Source organism: Anopheles stephensi, chromosome 3 (genome assembly GCF_013141755.1).
Source record: "Anopheles stephensi strain Indian chromosome 3, UCI_ANSTEP_V1.0, whole genome shotgun sequence".
Classification (NCBI taxonomy): domain Eukaryota; kingdom Metazoa; phylum Arthropoda; class Insecta; order Diptera; family Culicidae; genus Anopheles; species Anopheles stephensi.
The window spans coordinates 45,405,757-45,425,794 of NC_050203.1; the positions used below are offsets into that span (position 1 = coordinate 45,405,757).

The window sequence follows — 20,038 nt, forward strand, 5'->3', positions numbered from 1 at the left end:
GCCGAAAGAACAGTCCCGCGATGGTGGTCGTTCTTCGGGACTACTTGGGAGACGGTCTGAGGTTCTCATTCCATAAATTATCATGTTTACCGTAATTAATGGTCTTTCCGCTGCAGGAAGAAGGTTACGTTTTCTGACCAAAACGTATCAACCGTACCCCTTGGACTTCGGCGAAGTTCGGGCGATGTGCGAGCGTCTTCTTTCTTTCGCTCTGCGTGAACTCGTGGCACTGGGAAACAAACAAGCTCGGGACTCAACCAGAGATCAGACAAACAAATGGAGAAGATGCCGTGCTGCATGTTTCCGGAAATGATGCGAAAATTAGTTTCTGCTTTATGTGTTTAGGAAATACTGGAGAATTATGTAAATCACTCTCGCGGTGCAGTCGGCGTGTATTTGTTTCGGTCCGTTACACGCCCTCGCCCCACAGCAAATCGGTAGCACGATATCGGGCTGTTGACCACGAGAGAAGTTGTCGCGCATCGAAACTATCAGCCAACGAGCCTTTCCAGTTTGACCGGAAGGTTGACTAACCTGTCATTTTTAGCGAACCATTAGAACTTCTACCTCAGGACGTTTAGAGCTTTCTCGAGCTCTAATGTCCCCTAGAAAAACCGGGGGGTAAATTATAGCTCTCATGTGTGTGTGTGTTTGTGTCAGGAGGTTTTTTTTTGCTTGATAATTATCTTCAAATTGATCTCGTGGAAGTGGACGTCAAAAATGCGGTCGACCGAAACTTCAAAACGTTGATGATTCCCTGATGGATGGGCGGATGGCTCCATCGAGCAAATGTGGAGTGGCACCGGGTAGTCGAAATTATTAACGAGCTGGGAAGCGAAGAACTTTTCTGCCAAAGCTTCCCCAAAGCGCCCAAAGGAAAACGGGTACGAGGTAGCACCGAAGACCGTAAGGGGTCTCCAAGGGTCTGCTCATGGTTGGTGTTTTTTTTATTTTGGGGGGCGCATGGATAATTATCTGTGTGATCTTTTGTTGGTTATTCAAAATACGAGAAGCCAAACAGCCAAATGACGGGTTAGGTTACTGTTCTTTTTATTTTCCCTCTTCTCTCCCTCTCTCTCTCTCTCTCTCTCTCCAGCATCGTTTATCAAAGGTTATCCGTAGTTTAGTGGTTCATTCCAGGTAGAGTGATAAATACGGGCAAAGAGAGCACAGCACACGATATCCATCACAGAAACCCCAATGGAGACGGATACTTTTCTAATGAATAAAAAGCTTTCTAGTCGCATGTGGAGTTTCGCATTAGTAATGTCCCGACCGTAAAGACCGTAACGACTCGTTTTAAAAGCTGTTTAGGAAGGAAATTGATACTGTCGGCTTCTGGGTAATTGACTCTCACAACTATCGCTCAACTATCGTTTTCCAAGGAATCACGCAAGTCAATTATGCATGGATGTGATGGGTTTATAACTATCAAACCTTTATCACAAGTTAGAAAAAAAGCGACACTTATGAGAGAAGCATTCTAATGGTACAACGCGGAACACCCGCGCTTCAGCCTCGCATAATGGGGACATTTTCTTTCAATGCATGTCTAACAAGGCGCATCGTGGCCTATGAATAATTTCCATTTTTCGACAGTTTTCCGAACGCCCACATTTAGCACGTTGGAAAAGGTTTTTCTCCAACGAGCACACTGTTCATCGATACATTTAGCGATTAATATTCAATGACATCTTCATTATTGTGATGGAACCACAACACACAACACAAGCCGCCCGCGTGAAAATGGCATTTGGAAAGTTGAACTTTATCAAGTGTTTCCCTACATTTCCCATGCCTTTGTTTCACCGACCGAGTTAATACACTGCACACGATGCTTTCCTCCATCAAACGCTAAAAGATTTCGATAAACGCCAACTTACTTTACATTTTCCTATCACCGTGCTTCATTTCCTGATGCAGGACAGGTTCCCAGGCTCGGATACAATCGGGTGAGGAATGTAGAGCTTATCTTGCACTCTTGTCGAGACATACAATGCTGTGATTCGAAAGCTCACATGGTAGATGCACGCATAATTTACTCTCTTTCTAAGCCAACCCATGCAATATCTGATGCGAACGATTACTTTCTCATCATTCCCAGATCACGAGAACTCTGTCGGTCTCTGGGCAACTTTGAAGATACAACTCTCACTCAGGGCGAGGTGCTAGCTTACTTTTACTTTGATTTAATTACGTACCGAATTAAAAATCACAACGCCATAGCACAAATGATCTACGGTACGGTTAAATTCATACTAACATCGTTATAAAAAAGTATGATAACAGACGAATGTATTTTCTCATTTCACTTGCACATGTACCGAAGCGCTCCCATGACCGAACCCTGGTGATTGGTTTTTGCCGTTTTTGCAGATGCATTTCTCTATTTGCGAAAGAGCATCCACACGCACACACACTCGCCATTTGTTAAACGCTTGCCCGTAACCGCACTGTTCAACCCCTCGGCAAAAGGGTGTCTTGGTTCACTTTTTTTCTTTGCCATTGCACTGAGTCAATTTATCTCGTCCTGCTGCTTTTATGTCTTTATACACTGGGTTTCAATAGCTGTGCGTATCACCGCAACAAACAAAAAAGATGCACGCGAGTGGGTGTCTGTGGTTGGGAAAAGAGATTTGCCCATTTCAATCCTTTGCTCGATGCATCATCATTGCACATATCGTTGCTGTCATACAAGTTGTGTGACAAATAAAATTGTTCGAGGAGTGTAATAAATAAAACCCGGGAGCACTCTGTTCGTAGTTTGCAAGAGAAAATCGATAGCAGCGAGAAAGCGGGAAATTTGGGTTCGAAAATGGATGGAATGTTGGCAGACTATTATTACCATGAAACCTTCAAATATCCATGACAAACATATTGAGAATGCCACATACCGTATGTTTACATCTTTTTTATCAAACTAGCAATATACATGCTGCATACAAAATATTGAAAATTGATTAAAAAAATAGCTGGAAATAGTTGTTAAATAATCGAAACTAACTTCAGCGCCTTCAAGGTAAGCCTTATAAGAGGAAGTACATCAGCAGGTTTTTTCCAGTCGTGAAAACAAATAGAGACGGACATTAGTGTAGGATCACTCTTAATTTTCAAATTTCCTGTTTTTCTATTATTCAACTTTAACACATATTGGACGTCACTGCGTGTTCAAAGAAGTCGCCCACTTTTGTGTGGATCGAGTTCAATTTTGGTACAAGACTCTCGTGTTTTCACCTGTTCACCGTAGAATGAATTTTTGGTAACTATTTACATGCCTAAATACGTCTTTCACTTCCTTCTTTCGATGAAGTTTTTGGAGAAAATGCATTTCCCTTGGGACGAACCGAGCAACCACAAGCTTCCTGGCCTATTGTCCACCAAAAATCTTGTAAATCGTTTCGTGAGATACGCTAAAGTGTTTCGCGATCATCCTCAATATTATATGATGGTTTTCAATCACCAAATATTCGATGACTTGTCGCCTTCTAAACTTCTCAAAAAAAAAAGACTTGTACCACTAGTAGTCTTGAGTTTTTAATCAAATTATCTGGCCATAAGCTTTTTAAAGCTCACGAAACTCTGCACAAAATTTGGGGCAGATTATATCATGGCTTCTTTTTTATTCATATCAACCTGTTCATATGAATTGAACAATTACGTTAAGAAAATTTTATCAATAAGGGGAACTTATGACAACCTCACTGTGACGAAAAAACCGTACACCAGTTTTTTTATGCTCACAGATATTTGCTTTTTAAATGAAAAACATTGTCTCATAACTTCCATTTGCTACAATCCTTCCGAGGAAGCTAATAATGAACGTTCTATCATTCATCATTTCATTGATCACTCCCGAGGGTCGTTTGTTTAGCATGGAGCGCGAGAGACGAATGGGTGACCAAAGAAAAACACTTCAAATTAAGCCACCCTACCCTGGCAGACACACGAAACCTCTCGCTCGAATGTTTTCCTTGCCAGTTTTCGAATTAATCTCAGATCCAATCATAACAAACCGCCCGTAGCACATTCGTGAGCATACGCTGCCACCCAGAACCCAGATACCTGTCCATTGTTTCCTTGCGGTCATCGTTATCGTTTTTCGCTTCAGCAGATATGCGCCGGAAACCACCGGAAGATGCCGACATGCCGGTTTGCGAGTGTGTGTGTGTGTGTTGCCGCTCAGTAAGAAGGGTCCTGGCGAAAGAAAAACACTGAAATATGGCAAATGGGAAAAATGCCAACAACGAAAACACGGTGCGGGAAAAAGCAACATTTTCGTGTTTTCAAAAGCTGTACAAAGAGTCGCCCGGCGTAGTAGAAGGTTTGGGCAGAATGCGCCAGAAGAAAAAGGCAAGATATTCTTCAAATGGCTAAATTAATAATGAACCAAAAAACCCGAACGGACCAACCACACTTACAGTCCCTCGTTCCTTCGTCGACGGACAGGACGGGACGACGATAGAGCCGCCGGGCAAAGTAAATATTTTTTGAAGAAATTAAAATCGAATGAAAAGTAATGTCTCTGTCACACCACGCATGGGGAAGCACATTTTGCTGCCGGCAATGTGCATGGATGTGTGGCGATGGTGGCGGTGGAATTACCGGAAGGAGTCCAAAGTAACAGAAGGCAGTTGAAATTGAATTTTCATTATTATTTTTTCATGTCCTCGGAGCGCTTTTGGATTTCGGATCGCGTTCTATGTTATTCCAAGGCCCGTCTATTCCTATGCCCGTCAGATAAAATGACTGAGTGACTGCAAGCGTCTGGAGCTGCTCTTTTTTCCAGCGCTACTTCCTGGCGGTGATTTATCATCATCGTACGGTGAGTGTCCTGAAGGAAAAGCAGTCGCGCATTGAGCTCACGCGATCCAAGAGCATGGGTTCGATTTCTATGGACCCGGACGGGCGGACTCTTTCAACAAATAAATCCTCCCGGGGCTCCCGCGAAGGAGTTGAGCCGATGATGATGAAATGACAGGAACCGATGCACGGTAATTGTACAGTAGGTAGTCGAAAATAACCCAGCCCAGCAGCATAAGCCATCATTAGTCGCTTCTGCCCGCTGTTCACCCTCTTCGTCCCGCACGCATAACCCGTTTCCAGTGCTAAACAATGGTCGAATGGTAAGTTAAAAACGACTATGACACATAAAAAACTGGTCAACGAATGTGAATGGCTGAAGCGTGTGTGTGTGTGATACACATCAACATTGTCATCGGCAAAAGTTTGTCCCGCACTCAGATGAAACCTTGCGCCGAACGGCAAAACGACAGAGCAACGGCTCGTGAAGCATTGCGCCATTGCGGACTTCAAATACTGGCGGATAATTCCAACGGTCGGCGGCATTGAGGATTCCACAGATTTTAATCTCTATTGATGGTCCACCGTCAGCCGGCTTCACGTGTTTCTCATGCGCAATAGTGCCAGTTTGTTGTCAAAACAATGGCCAACGACAATGTGGGCCTGGATCTTTGAACCCATTCCAAAGCGGGACTTCCCTGGCGGACACACATTTTTTCCACTCCAAGCTTGTTCTTACGATTCCCCCTCGAAAAGTACAGCCTACATTATCGACCACAGTTTGATGGCATCTTTTCATCCGACAACCCCTTTTTTTCTTGCCGTTTGCCGGTCGCTTGATGGACTTGTAAAGGGCACGAAATGGTCCGCCAGATAACCAAACTGCGATGGGGCAGTATAAGTCGAGTGTCATGAAGCACGCTCGGTTTCTCCACCGCGAGCAAAGAAAAAAACCACCTCTAGCACAGGGCCAGACAGAAATGGAGCAGTTTCGAGTAAGCTCAGCAGTTAAAGACACAATACACAACTGAGGTTGAACGGAATGAAACGTGCACGTTCGGGCGGCCGAACTGCGATGGTCCGGAAAGTTCACTGCAAGAGGCCTGCTGCAGGCAATTAGTCATCCGCAGCCACGAGTCCGGCGAAACCATTCCAAAGTGCTCCGGCGATGACGATAAAAGATCCGTTGCCGGGCGGAAGATTTGTAAGAACGATAAGATCGCGCCGGCTAAGTAATCGACTGTTCCGACAACGCACTTCACAATCTATGTCATTCTTTGTCGCTGGTAAAGCCAGCGTCGTCAGCGAGATGACGCGACAGTCAGTGTCTTATCATTTGGTGGCTTCAAAATGTACTCTCCACTTGGTGGACAACTTCCCACGATCGACGAAAGCCGGCGCGAGCCTTGTAATGTAGGCAATTAAGGGTAACGCAGTGGTGGAACAGTTCACTTTCGTTCGCCACACGTTCTGCTCGGACCGGCAAAACTGAGACGATTAGATTAAAATGAGATGTTCCGACGATTGTGATACCAGTGTCCGGGGCGAAACGGCTAAATATTTGCGAATGATTTTGTCTGAGATCGTGAGATATAATTGTGGCAGCAGACTAATAGTTGGGTTCCCAAAAATAGGACCAATGGAATCGTTTCGCCGCTGGTTCCCATTTAAACACTTCAACGTGCGGAATAATCATCCTCCAGAACGAGACCAACAGACAGAAACAATTGCTGCATTTTAAAGCTTCAACACACGATTGATGGCCAACGGACCGAATATCGCATCGCTAGGCGTCATTTAATCGTGAAAGGATTTACTGTGCACCCGAGTCTAATCCGGTCAATATACACACACGGTTTTGGCCACATAATTCAGCCTAATTCGCATCCTTGCGCTTCAAAAGCGTTTCCCTTTATTGATGGCAGGAATTTGTGGCCGTAATCACGGAGACGCTGATGGATGCTTCAATAATGCAGACAATGCTTCACGCACAGCTCTCCACACACTTGCGAACACACACTTTTCGGCACGGATCTAAGTAATTGCGTGCACCTTCGCACATTCCAATCTCAATGTGCCGACGCCTGATGCCGATCGGGAGGCATAAACAGGCTGGTGCTGGCGCTCCAAATGAAACCTTGCTATTTGACGGTGCATCATAAGGGGACCTGTTTGACATTATCTAGGGTCCTTGTTGACATGAATTTCCAGCTCGGCGAACACCTGCACAGCAATAGCATTCCTTGTCACCTTTATGATGGCTCAAGGTGTATGTAATATTCATTAACTAGATTTGTCGAAGTTGGTGCTGTATGCACCATGTCTTGCTTGATGGATGAGCATTGTCATTCCCGTGTCGGAATACGATTGTTTCTTGGTGCAGGAATTCCGGCCATGTCCGGCACCCGGCATGTCGCAATCCAAAGTGGCAGCGAAAAAAAAGGGATGTACTCTCGTCCTAGTTGTTGAGCAACCCCAAAACGATCGAGAGCAGTTGTGTCTTACAACTATTCAATTTTCTGTTATATTAATTGTACCCTCCACCGGGACACGGATCTTCTCACCGTTCCGGTGCTGCTCCTCTCGCAACAATTTTCTCGCAACATTGCAAATCAATTTGACAAAACCATCGAACATCCATCCGGTACGACGGCAGCCACCACAACAACACACAACTTGCCATTTTTGTTCATTTGCATACAAAATTAATTCCTCACGCCGATTCTCAGCAGCAGCCCCAGCACTTCGTCCCCATCCGCCCGGACCAGTTCGCACGTCGGCAAGAATGATGCCAATCGACTACTGATTGGTTCTATCAGACTAAATTTCGCATCCAATTCTCGCTCACACACACACACACACACCACTCGGTTCGGTGCCAGATTCCTGGCCTGAGCCCTGTTTGGGCCACTACTGTCGGACGGAGGCACAAATGTGACACATTTTACACACTCAGCTAACTTTCGATCGAGGCAGCATCTCGAAGCAGCACCAAATTCCCAACAGTTTTCACCCAATCTTGTCACGTTCTCGGGCACGACCCGAGGACAAGTCACGTGTGCCAAAGTCACAGGGATACTCGCTGAAAAAAGGGACACGGAGAGGGAGGGGGGGCGGTCGCAGATTGAATGACGCCTTCAATGGCCCAACGTAGGTTGGTGGGAGAGCAGCCAGTTGGGACAGGTGGGAAATCGGCTGGATTGGGAAATAGTGCGGAATGATGATTTCCCAGGCGGTTGCAAATCTTTCCTCTTCGTGCCTGCGGAGTGCTCCGTTAGGCTGATAATCGCGATATAAACTAATGTCATTTGACCGTATATCTTCTCGGGGGCTGTGGTGCTTTTGACACTTCTCCGGGCACCGGGCAACCGGTGGAGGAAGCAAGCAATCCCTTCGGGACAAACTTTCAGCAATCTTTTCAATGATCGATTTTTCGATTGTGTTCGATTTCTTGGTCGATTGTGTGTACGGTTGGTTTAGAACAAGCGCCAACGCTCGGGAAGGCCTCTCGCTAGCAAAATGGACAAAGTTGTCGACGGTTGATGATGTCGGTCGTCGTGGTTTTATTTTTCTGATTCTCGTTTGGAATGTGTATGGATGTGTGCTATGTTTTACCTTTTGGCATCCATAACCTTCAGGTGGGAAACAAAAGTTTTTGGTTTGCGCAGAGCAACAACAAAAAAATCCTCCCAGAAATCTCTCTGATTGGCAAACGATTTGTTCACCGATTTTCTTCGAACTCAACTCGCCAACAAAGAATTGCCATCATAATGCGTATCATATCAGCAGCAAAGTTTGCTAAATCCCTTGCGACTGGGACACTAGCAATTCTGCTCAGCATGAATCGAGCTTTGACACATCGCAAAACTCTTATCATACTCCGCCATTAGTCCGACATCATTATCTTCGCATTGTACGGTAACGCCAGTTTTGGGGAAGCGCGTTGCTACGAAAACTTCCAACCACCAACATTGTTCATTACAGCGCAAAAAGAAAACCCAAGAGTGGTTAACAATAATATTCTTAAGCACTTGGATGCCGAGCGTCGAAAGCGGCAACTGTTGCCTGCCCGCACACTAATTACTTCCAAAAAACGCCACCCGAAACGTCAGCCACGTTAGACCACCAGCTTTATCCAAACTTTTTCGTTCCCTCGCTCTCTCTCTCTCTCTACCGACGGCGGTCTCTTTTGCCTGGCAGGAGCTGGTACGATCGTGATTACCGGAAAATCGCCCAAGCGATGAATGCACTTTTCGCGCAACGACTCTTACCGGGAGGATGTAACACCGAAGCCAAAACAATCTGCTGCCCGCGAAGGTGCTTCCTTCCCGGGCGATGCGCCAGTTTTGCGCAGCCAGTTTGTGTGATTTGAATCGGATAGCTGCTGAGTGCAGAATTCTGCAGTTTAAGCACGTTGTACCTTTGGTGAGACGGGTCGCCAAGGTGGGCGGTCGGGCGAGCAGTGCATCATAATATTTTTAACAGTAGTTTGTCCCACCACGCCACTGCGTTCTAGCTTTCCGGGGTTTACTTTCTTTAAAGTGGGAAAAGCGTTTCTCCACCGGGAACAACCGTAGTGGGGCACACCCTGGGCGGCTGCGAGCCGCGGTTCGCTGCCGTTTCGGAGCAATCGTAGTGCTAAACGAGATCCTGCCGAGAATCTAGTTAACTTTCGTACTGCCGCCGTACCAGCAACACCATCGCTGCCCCCGGGCGCCCTCAAGGTTCAAACCGGGCGGAAACTGAACGTGAGCAATTTGTACCGCTCGTTCCCATTTGTCTAATTTTGCCTGCATATTTTATTCATTACCATCTCACCTCGTTCGCCAGCAGCATCCGAAACCGTGGGAACGAGCGGAAGAGTGAGATACTCTTCCGGGCGCGAAAGTCCTTCTGGGGGCGCACGCAATCCTTACACCATACGCCAAAGTGGCCACTTTTCCAGCGGGGACTGCTTGGAGATGCTTAGTCCCACAGCAGTAAGTATGAAAAATTGCGGAAAAGTGATACCAAACTGAATTAAATTCAATTGCGCAGCGCCAGCCAGCAACCGCTCGTTTGCTCGGTCCTTTCAGTCGCTAAGCGAACAGGATACGCCGCGCGTCTTGGTGATGTTTGCCGCTGGCTCATCCGCCGGACAGGAGTGAGGGTGAGTCCGCGGGGTTGACGCTTAGCTGCTAGAACTGGAAAATTACCATTCCTTGCATTACGAACCGTCATGAATTATGTCGGTGGCGTGCAGCTTGCAGCATATCCCGGATCCGACGTCCTGTCCCGGTGTGCCGCTGCTGTTGCTGCTGCTCCATCTCAAGGAAAGCTACCGAGCTAATTAAATTATCTACCAACACTCTCGATAATTTTGTGCTAAAACATTTCACACACACACACGCACTAAGGAGCGGTAAAAAAGTGGTTTAAGAAACACGCCGTTTATGAATCATTTAGTATTTTCAATAAGCAACTTTTCCTTCTACAACATTGCAGTGCTGGGAGTACAAGCATACCGACTGGAATTGGACTGCAGAAAGAGCCGCGGGATGTCCTTTTCGCCAAACCTGAAACATGAATCCAATCTGTTTTACTGAGAAAGAGTTTTCTAAACTTCCACTGGTACGAATCACAAACCCACGCACACACGTAATCGTCAGTTGGGGGCCATACCGCATTACCATACGTAGAGTACACCGAGCGTGTGCTGCGGGAATCGATTCACCGGAAAAAGAAAGTTAGATAAACAAAATGAGATTATGACGCGCCAGCCAGCCTCTTTCCCTGGTGGAGAAGGACGGTCGCCAAATACACGGCATCCATCCCTTGCCGGCTAAGCTGAATCCTGAATCGTCAAACAAATCGAAAAACCATATGGATTACGGATGGGACCATGGCACAGCAAGAGAAAAGTAAGACGACCGGTAAAAGACTTTTCCGTGTCACTTCCTGTGGGGCCGAATACTTTGGCGCACGAACTCGAACGAGCGCCTTTTTGTCCACGGCTGGGAAAGTGGAGCGCCTGGATTTTTTGTTCGTAGGTGGCTGCTCCTGGGAAAGAACCCGGACGAGCCTGAGACGAACAAAGCACCAGGAACTCCTTTGGGCCAAATCGAAATCAGGCAGCCGGGTTCGGCAGTTCTACTGCGTGTCTGCTGCCTGGATGCAGGCCGGAAAATGAGGCTTCGCCGAACTTTGGCTGGCTAAATTTGTTTGTGTTTTCTTCAATTAACTTATAATCGAGTTTAGCGTTCCGTGCCCCAAACGTTCGCGCTGTTTGCTGTTCGCTGCCGAGGCAACAACTCGGTCAACATTCAACAGCAGTGTCAATATTTACTCACCGCTGGTAGTTATTTCTTTTCCCTGCTTAGCAAATTTATTGCCCTGTCGCGCGAGGGAGAACTACCCACACGTAGATTTATATGGCAAATAGCCGGCAAAAGGGAACGCGTTTCATCAAACGTCACCTCAATGCCCGATATTTCTGGGCATTCAAGCATTGACATCAATCAATGGCGCATTTATCTGTTTTATGTGGTGCTTATGAGGACACTCCGGAAGAAAATGTATCAAAACTGAACTCCAGGCTCGCAACAAGAACAAAAAACAAGACCTTCTACACCAAGCTGAACTCTGGTACAAGCGCAGCAAACAGCGGAAACAAGACGTTTTGACCTTTTTCCAATGTCTCCAATTAAAGGTTCATGTTCCTGCCACATTTACTGTCCACGTGCTGTACCGCCTAAACGCCTGGCCTGGCGTGTAATTCTTTTCGGATACTCTTCTTTTAAAGCTTTTACCCACAAGCCCATCCGCCCAGAGTAGCAAAAACACGTCAAATGATGTTACCGAGTCCTTCCGGAACGAGCCCCGTTCGGCTTCCACGTACCACGTTCCGAGTTCAAGAGTGTCATTTTGAGATCTGTTGAAGCGACAAATTAACTCCTATTTCTAGGTAGGAAGGCGACTGTTTTACCATTGGGTGTTTACTGTTCTCGGGCAAGGATTCGCTTGTTTCCCATTTCGGGAACAACGAGCGAACCGACAACCGTACCCGGCTCAAGTAGCACGTGGGTAGGTGCCGGCGGAGGTTTTGTCGGGGCCTTTTACGAAAGGTACTTAGGTGTTCGAAATGGTTCACTGCACCTGACAGCGTCTTAGAAGTCAAACTGTCAAAACAATTGGACTCGTGTCGTACGTGAATCGTGCATGTGTGACTGTGTGTGTGGCGAGTCTTTCGGGACGCGACGGATGCTCACCAGGTGTTGCTTACAACTTGGCACTTCCTCCAGCGTTCTGGTGCTTTCTTTAACGGCTCCTTGTGACTGGAGTTGAAACTCACCTTAAGTCGTAAGTGCGTTCGTGTTTTCAATTTTTCTTACAATTTTCCTTGCTGCGCGAAATTCGAATATATGCAATACCGTCGCCGGTGACCTAAAGTCTTAGCCCCGAACATCGAATATACATGAGTCGGGCCCACGGACGACGACCAGAAACCGTTTCGGCGCTGAGGGAACGCCCGCAGCAAGTATCAGCAACAAAAACACTGCCTAAATGCTTGCTAACTTCCGAAAAGCGAAACCTGGACCAGAATTTCAATTTCTTCTTGCCACCCCAACCCTCCCTCCCACTATCAACCTGCGGCCACAAAGTTTTGATCGATTTTGGGTGAGTGAAGGAAAGTTTCGATATAAATCTCATTTTCATCGCTGCCAGCGCGGAAAAAGCGTCCGGATCAATCGGTCGGCCACGGTCGTGGCAGGCTCGCCTCCGATACCGGTACCGAAAATCTCAAGCACTCCTATTGCATCAGGGGGAAAAGTTTATAATTTCATTTCGAATCCGTTTAGTGTATTATCCATCAAACGTACTGCTATCGGGCTCGGTATCGCTCGATCGGCCAGAGGCTCCGGCTGCTCCAAGCTAGTGGTTCACCCTTTCCGTCGTCTGCTGCTCGTTTTTTGGCCCCCGAAAAACCCAATCTCCCGGTAAGGATTTAGATCGAAAAATTGGCTTTCTACTTCACGGAACTACCGGACTTTCGGCTGGACACTCAAGTCCGCTCGGTAGGATCTGCTGACTCCGGAGTTGTTGAAAACCTAAATCTAATCAGTGACATTCCTGCTGAAACGCACGTAAACAGGGTATCCGTTTTGCGATGGCAAAACTTGGTCTCACTGTGGTGTCACGGTTGGTTGTCGAATTGTGGTTTTCGCTTCGGTAGGGAACGGAAAGAAAAAAGCACACACACACATACCCAAAACGTGCTGCACCGGAGGAAAACAATGCTGCAACACACGGCAGATGGGAGAAAAATCATACGCTGAGCTAACTTCCGCAAAGGGCTATAATAGTTGTGATTTGTGCCAGAGAACTACAACCCTATCGCTTGTTCCAGCTGTAGTTCACATAAGACAGAAAAAAAAAGAATCCAAATATCTGGCACACTGCTCGTGCATACACAGAGCCAAGCATAAACAAGAAAATAAAACGAAATCAGATGAACCACTCCGTTCAGCACTTTTTGCGTTTTTCCTTCAGCAGTTTCACATTTTGACTCGCACTATTTCGAGCAGATTCCCATATAGTGCTTTTATCTGCCATCTTGCATCGGATACCCATCGGCACATACAATTGCCGTTCGTATGGTTTTTGTTCTTATTTGGCCGGGTTTTTTGCTCCGATTTTTGTTTGTTTGATATTGTTTGCCCTCCTAGAAGAATACTGGAGGCCGTTTGGTAAATTGACTTATCATTCCCATCATCCGATCTGGGCGTCTGATGGCGGTGCGTCCTTGACAGCACGGCTTCTGGGAAACATTTGTAGAGCAGTCACAGTGAGCAGTTTCATTTTCAGATAAATGGATGATCTGCAAAAAAAAAAGGAAGTTTGAATATATTTGATGGGATGCCAACAAAAGATCAAAGGATAGAAATGACTAAATAGCATTAAAATAACTAATAATGCATCTGCTAAACTTCTTGGGAGTTGGTTGAAATATATCTGGATAAAAGAGGTCACCCTTGTCTCGATATAAAACTGTTATTCTGAAGTTATTTAAGAAAGCGTCTGTCAGCTGTCCCAAACGTCTACTACCTGTCCTAGGTCTAGGACCTAACTGCAGTCGCAATGAGTTCTGATGTCAAGCATCTCCTTTTTTCAAGCATGGATCTATATTCTTCTCCTTGATGAAAAATATGATTCACAACTGGAGTTTTTAAAGTAGTCCTTCTCGAATGATGAAGAACTATTGAGATTCTTTTCACGTTTTTAGTTGCTTGATACATTGATGTGTTTGTTTGAGATAGGTTTCCATTCATTTGATTTCATGGGCCTCTTCTCTCTCGTTTGATTTTCTAAAATCTCCACACATTATATCTTCTTTTTCTTCCCTGGCATTCCGTTGCTTGATGTTACCCGTAGCTGGATAATCAGTACTGTCTACTAGATGGGCTTTGAACTCCGGTGTTGCCTTGTGAATTTACTATCGTCTCAGCCAAAGCAGTTGTAGTATCTAAGAAGAAGAAAAGCTTTTGTTCTTACCTGTTTCCTTTTTCTACTTTGCAACACTCTACCGTCAAAAACTGATGCAGTCCAAAAATTACGCTTGCTAGAATATATAAAACTACTAATAAGCAAACAACAGTACTATTCTAACCCAGCTACTTTTGAGTCCCTATCCCAATCGATTTTCCAATCGATCCGATCGGATTCGAACCCATCATTCCAATCCGTTTTGAATCTGCTATAGATTGAATCATCGAAACTTCCAAGTCCCCAAGTCCCCAACACTATTGTGGATGTCCGGATGATGCTTATGCTCACCAGATGGATTTTTTTTCTATTCCTTGAAGTCTGATTTTCCCAATAAATATTAGAAGTTGTTTATCAAACTCTCCTCAAATAATACGAATGATAAGCTAGATTTTTTTTTCGATTATTATTCTTTACTTTTCATTATGTATTCGTATGTAGGACTCTGTTTTAAGAATAAAAATTCATCATTATTTTTACCCAACGATGTGTCAGTTAATGTTTCAAGTTATAAGATTAACATGACAATTCACAACGTCAATAATATTTCGTAGTAGATAATCCATGTAATTTAAGTTATGCTTCGCAACAAAACAGTGTAAAGAGTTGCATGGAAGTCAACAAATCCATAGACTCTCCGATAACAAATTAAAATTGTTCTTGTTTGCATGCTTATGCGTTCCTCCCTACACAACGTTAACCATTCAACGAACTCCGCCAAAGAAAGCCAAAGAAAACAGTATCCAATTTTCGGTGCCACAAGCTCTCCTTAGCAAGCCGCAGCATCCGATCACAGCATAAATTGCTTTCCTCGATTGCATAACATTACGAGCCGTACTGCAAACAACGAACGAACTGGGCCCAATGTGCAACAACGTCCGCGAGAATGTAAACGTACCAATCGTTCAGATATGTTATTAAATTTCGCCACACACACACTCACTCGCTACAGTGGCCTGGTCATGTTTGTCAGGAAGTATATCACATGCATCGATGAGGTGGGGATAGATTTGACTACATTTCGTAGGCTTGATATAAAGCAATTAGGCCTATGTAGCTGATGCTGGAAGAAACTCTGTTGACACATTTTGTCCCCTTTTGCCCCTTTTCGTTACTTCATTCTGATTGTCTTGCGTGTGTGTCTGTGTTCATTTGCAAGAGCATGTAAAAATTAATTTATGACAATTTACAAACGATCGCTACGCTAACGAGCAACTTCCAAAACGGAACGACACCAGCAAAAGGGCAAAACACGTTCCTCGAACAAGAGCATAACCTCGTACAACACGTCTCAAGCGAAAAGTCGTTCAATACATTTTTTTTTTCTTCTTGTTATTGCTGTCCGTACCTCTGGACGTTTTTTTTTTGTGTTCAGACAGACCCATTCGAACTGTCGCATGCTTTGCATGGCTGCATATCACAAACTTTTCTGGCCAAACAGCCAACTTTACCACCGGCAAACACCGGATTCCGTCTACCGGTTGATCCTACTCGCCGCGCACTGCCAGCGCTGCCTATCGGTATCGGATGTTGGTTCTGGTCAGTTTAAAGGGCCCACGGTCCAAGGGCCGCCAGGCAAAAAAAAACGAGCCATAAGAAGCGAAAAAACGGCAAACTGCTCTCCTTTGTGCGGTCTGTCGTCCGCTGAAAACATATTGTTTCATTTACCGGATACCGTACTTGGAACCACGAGATCTGGTCGAAAGCGCGCAAAATGTTTATGTGCGCCTGGCGAAGGAAACGCACACATGCCCGGCAGAGAGCATGTGTGCCCATCATCATCTTGCAGCAGTAATGGATAAAAACCACACAAGCCAAGACACTGGCAGAAACGGGTAACCGGGTCTGGAGAGCTCAAAAGCTCAAACAATGTCTCATGCTTGGGCTTCACGATGGCGAAACTGGATTAAAGCTGCAAAGTTTACCACCCAGGGGCCATAACCTCAGGACGGAGACATCTGGACTTTCTTTGGTTTGGCTCGATATCGCTCTCTTTCTCTCTCTCTCTCTCTTTCCCGCTCTCTCGCTCTCTTTCGCTTCCGTTTTATTCGTCCGCAGTTTTTCAATTATTATTTCATCCCAGCACAGATCTCGCCCTATTCAACCCCTTTGCCCCATCGCTATCATCGCCTGTTGCGTCAACGCGTTGCGCTTCCTGGCGACACATCGGCGCGTTGTCACGATTTCCCCGGGCGCACGGGCGCACGGGTTCGTGCCGTTGCTAAACAGAGTGAAGCGGTCGTTGGTTGTGCGTTTTTGCTTCGAATATTCCTTTTTTTGTTGTTGGTTTGGTTTAATTCCTGCTCACTTTATTCTACAACCACTTTTTAATCTGCTCCCCAAGGCGCCTGCCAGCCATTCCCGTTCCACGGATGCTTAACCCTTCCTGCACCCTAGTTTGCTGTGCTCCCGGGGGGGTTTTGTTGGTTTGTTGGTGTCCTTTTTTTAACCTTCACCAGGACCAGAGCCTGGCGCAACTTCACCATGATTAACGATTTGTGCTTAATTTTAATAACTGCACAGCTTTACCGCGATCCGAGCTTTTTGCCGCCTACGACGCGCCGGACGGACGGTGAAACGGATAAACTATTGCTATTTATTTTATTTATTATCTTCAGACAATTTGTTGCGCCACACAACAAAAGCGCGCCCATTAAGCGCGTGGCCGGTTGCGGTTTCGGATTTATTTTTACTGTTTTCGTACGGGGTGTGTGCTGTGTCCCGGTTCCCTGCTTTGGTGAAATATTACGCTCCCCGGCCAATGCAATGTGTTTTCGGCTGTCCCTGGTACTTGTTTGGGGTTCCCAGTTGCAGCTTCCGCTTTCTGCCGGCAGCAAACGTTCATTGCATTCTTAATGATTTTATTTGATTGCGCTTATTAATTTCGATTCAATCACAACGAATGTGTGTGTTTGCGGGATTAATGTTTTATTTTAAGTTGAACGATCAGCTTTCCCCATATAATGATGCCGTCCCCATCCACACTCATTTGTACCGTGGTGAGTTGTGTCGATCAAACAATACGTTTGGATTAACGCGTGCACGGCTTCCCGGGTGTGTTTTCCTTGCGAAAGAAACGTGATATTAATTCTTGGCTAACAGAGATATTGGGAGTTTAATTTTATTTTTTATTGCTCCGCGAATAGACTTTACTGTCTGATGATTTCGAATAAAACATCAGAAAATGATTCAAGACGCAATATCTAAATAACTTTCTAACATAACACATTTCTTATTTACACTAAGTACTTTTCACTTGGCTTAGATTTAGTGTTTCTGGACTCTTTGACTCTCACATCACAGGTTGTCCTTTTTAAAGGATAAATGGAACGATATACTTTCTTCTATCGATTGCCGTTGATATCATTCCTTTTTCTGAGTTCTGTTTGTCCTGGTAGAACTGCTACACAATTGTACGAACTCTTTGATATTTTGCTTAATAGACTTCAAACAACCTTTTCAAAAACTTGAGTCTAATATGTACAATAGCTATGCGAATTCTACCTTGGATTTTTCCTTTAAAATTATGTACTGTTTTGGTAATAATATATTTAAAACTGATGTGCTTAGCTCGTGTCCGTGTAGCTATACCTGATCCTACCGTCCTTCTCTCACAATCCATCCTTAGTGATCTAAGACAATGAAGGTTGCTGTCTAGGCTACAATTAATTAAAACATGGTTTATATTCGAATAATATGCATGGCTTCGCTAAATATATTTTTACGATTGCTATTAATCCTAGATGCCTGATGTTATACATAATTATTGTTCATACAAAATTCATTTGTACCAAGTTCAAACATCACTGCTACTAAAGAGATCTAGGTGTTCAACCAAAAAAAGTCCATGCACACCATCTCCATTATTATGCTTCACTTCGGCCCTTAAGGACAACGCGATGCATCAACACCGGTGTCAACGATGGGCACACACACACACATTGCATCCATCCATCCTGCTAATGTCCATGCCGGTCGGTGTCCCATTTTGTCGGTATCAAAATTTACACGCAAATGGTTTCACTGTAAATATCTCACCACTGCTCAAGGGTTGCACTTGCCGACCATCATCAACCACCAAACCGTTGGTTCGCAACGATCGCGAATGTGGTTTTTTGTCCCCCCCCCCTCCTCCCTCCCCTTCCGTAGCACCAACAAACGACTACCGTGAACCGTAAGCCATCCCCAATGATTTGGGACGCAAAATTTTGGGTGACCACCGACCGGGGTGCGCCACGGTACCTTCTCCCGTTTACTTGTTTTTCCTTGTGTGGGCTCATTTTTTTGTTTGTTGGTACATTTCTGCTTTTGCTGGCCGAAAAAAGCCACACGCGGACGTGGATGGCACTTTCATAGCCCACAAACTAAGCACCCCGAATCGGAGAGCAGTACAGTGCTGCATTCAGCCAACCAAGTGCAGCGACCATCAAAGCGAAAACAACGCGACTTGTTAGATGCCTCCAACGAAAATAAAACAAACCGTGACGTGGAAAGTGCACCGGTTGGCGGCTAGGATACACCGGTTGTACCCCAAATGCATCCGCACAGTGCATGTGCATGGGTGTGAGTGAGTGTGTGTGTGTGTGTGCGCACCGATACCATGGCCACCATGTCGAGAAATGGTTAAAAATCATCATCATGGCGATGACTTATGTTTGGGCCAGAGAATCCGGTTCGACATCAGGTGCATCTGCATGGACGAGGGATTTGGCGGATTGGATTTTATTTATGAATCAGCCCTTGTAAGCGCTTGCAAACTCAACCCGTATCTGGGCAGCTGGGTGAAAGGATTGAGGAATAATGAATTTCGCGGTTCGAAAAATCCCGATCCCGTCTTTTTTTAGGTTTGTGTCTGGCTCAACGACTAACTAGCGTGTGCTGCACTCCAATGTCCCGGAAACAGTATTTTTATCCTGTGCCTTGGCGAGTGCTTACAGCCCGGTTGGGCACATGTGTTCTAATTGGAAAACTACCAATTTTTCGGCCCGTACTGTAAATGTCAAATAATTATGTGTCGCGTGTGTCTCTGTTCTGGACTACCAACCCACAATACGGGTGCTATCGTTGGATGTATTGCGGTCCAACCGAAAGCTTGTAAATTTGAGATCACCCCAGAGTGGAGGATGAATATTAAAAATGGCGTTATTATTATTCTAACTTTTCCGCAAGAACTCGGGTTTTATACGGGTGCCATTTTTAACAACACGCGTCTCCGGACACCCTGACTGCGCTGACCATAAAGGGAACAAACAACGCTCGTTAAAAAACGGCTGCAAAATAGCAGCCAGCGATAAAGCAGTGACAATTTGCGTAAAGCGTTTCTGTGACTTGGTTTTATTTTTTTAACATAACGATCGTTACCGACCAGTAGCCCTGGTCCAGCGCTACGAGGACCTATAGCTTCATTGCCGTCTTTCACTACCTAGCAGAGTAGCGGGGCTTCGGTTCAGGGAAAGGTTTGGTAAAAATATGTTTTCCGACTACCGTTTACCGGAGCAATTTTCATGCTTTTTAATGTTCCACCCATAAACCAGCCAGTGTCACGAAGCACCAAGTACATTTTTACAACAATTTCCCATAAATTGGCGTTGGTGTTTGTACATTAAAAAGCTTCAACATACGCTTCCCAAGCGATCGGAGCGCTTCGGAGCATAATCTGGACTGCACATTTGGTGCATCTGGTACGATGAAATGATCTAATATACTTTCGCAAGCC

At 45.4% G+C, this 20,038-nt stretch overlaps 1 protein-coding gene across 6 annotated transcripts in view; it reads left to right on the plus strand.

Moving 5' to 3' along the window:
• Nucleotides 1–20,038, plus strand: part of LOC118511075 (hemicentin-1-like) — a 170,544-nt gene that overhangs the window by 49,236 nt on the left and 101,270 nt on the right. The window lies entirely within an intron of this gene.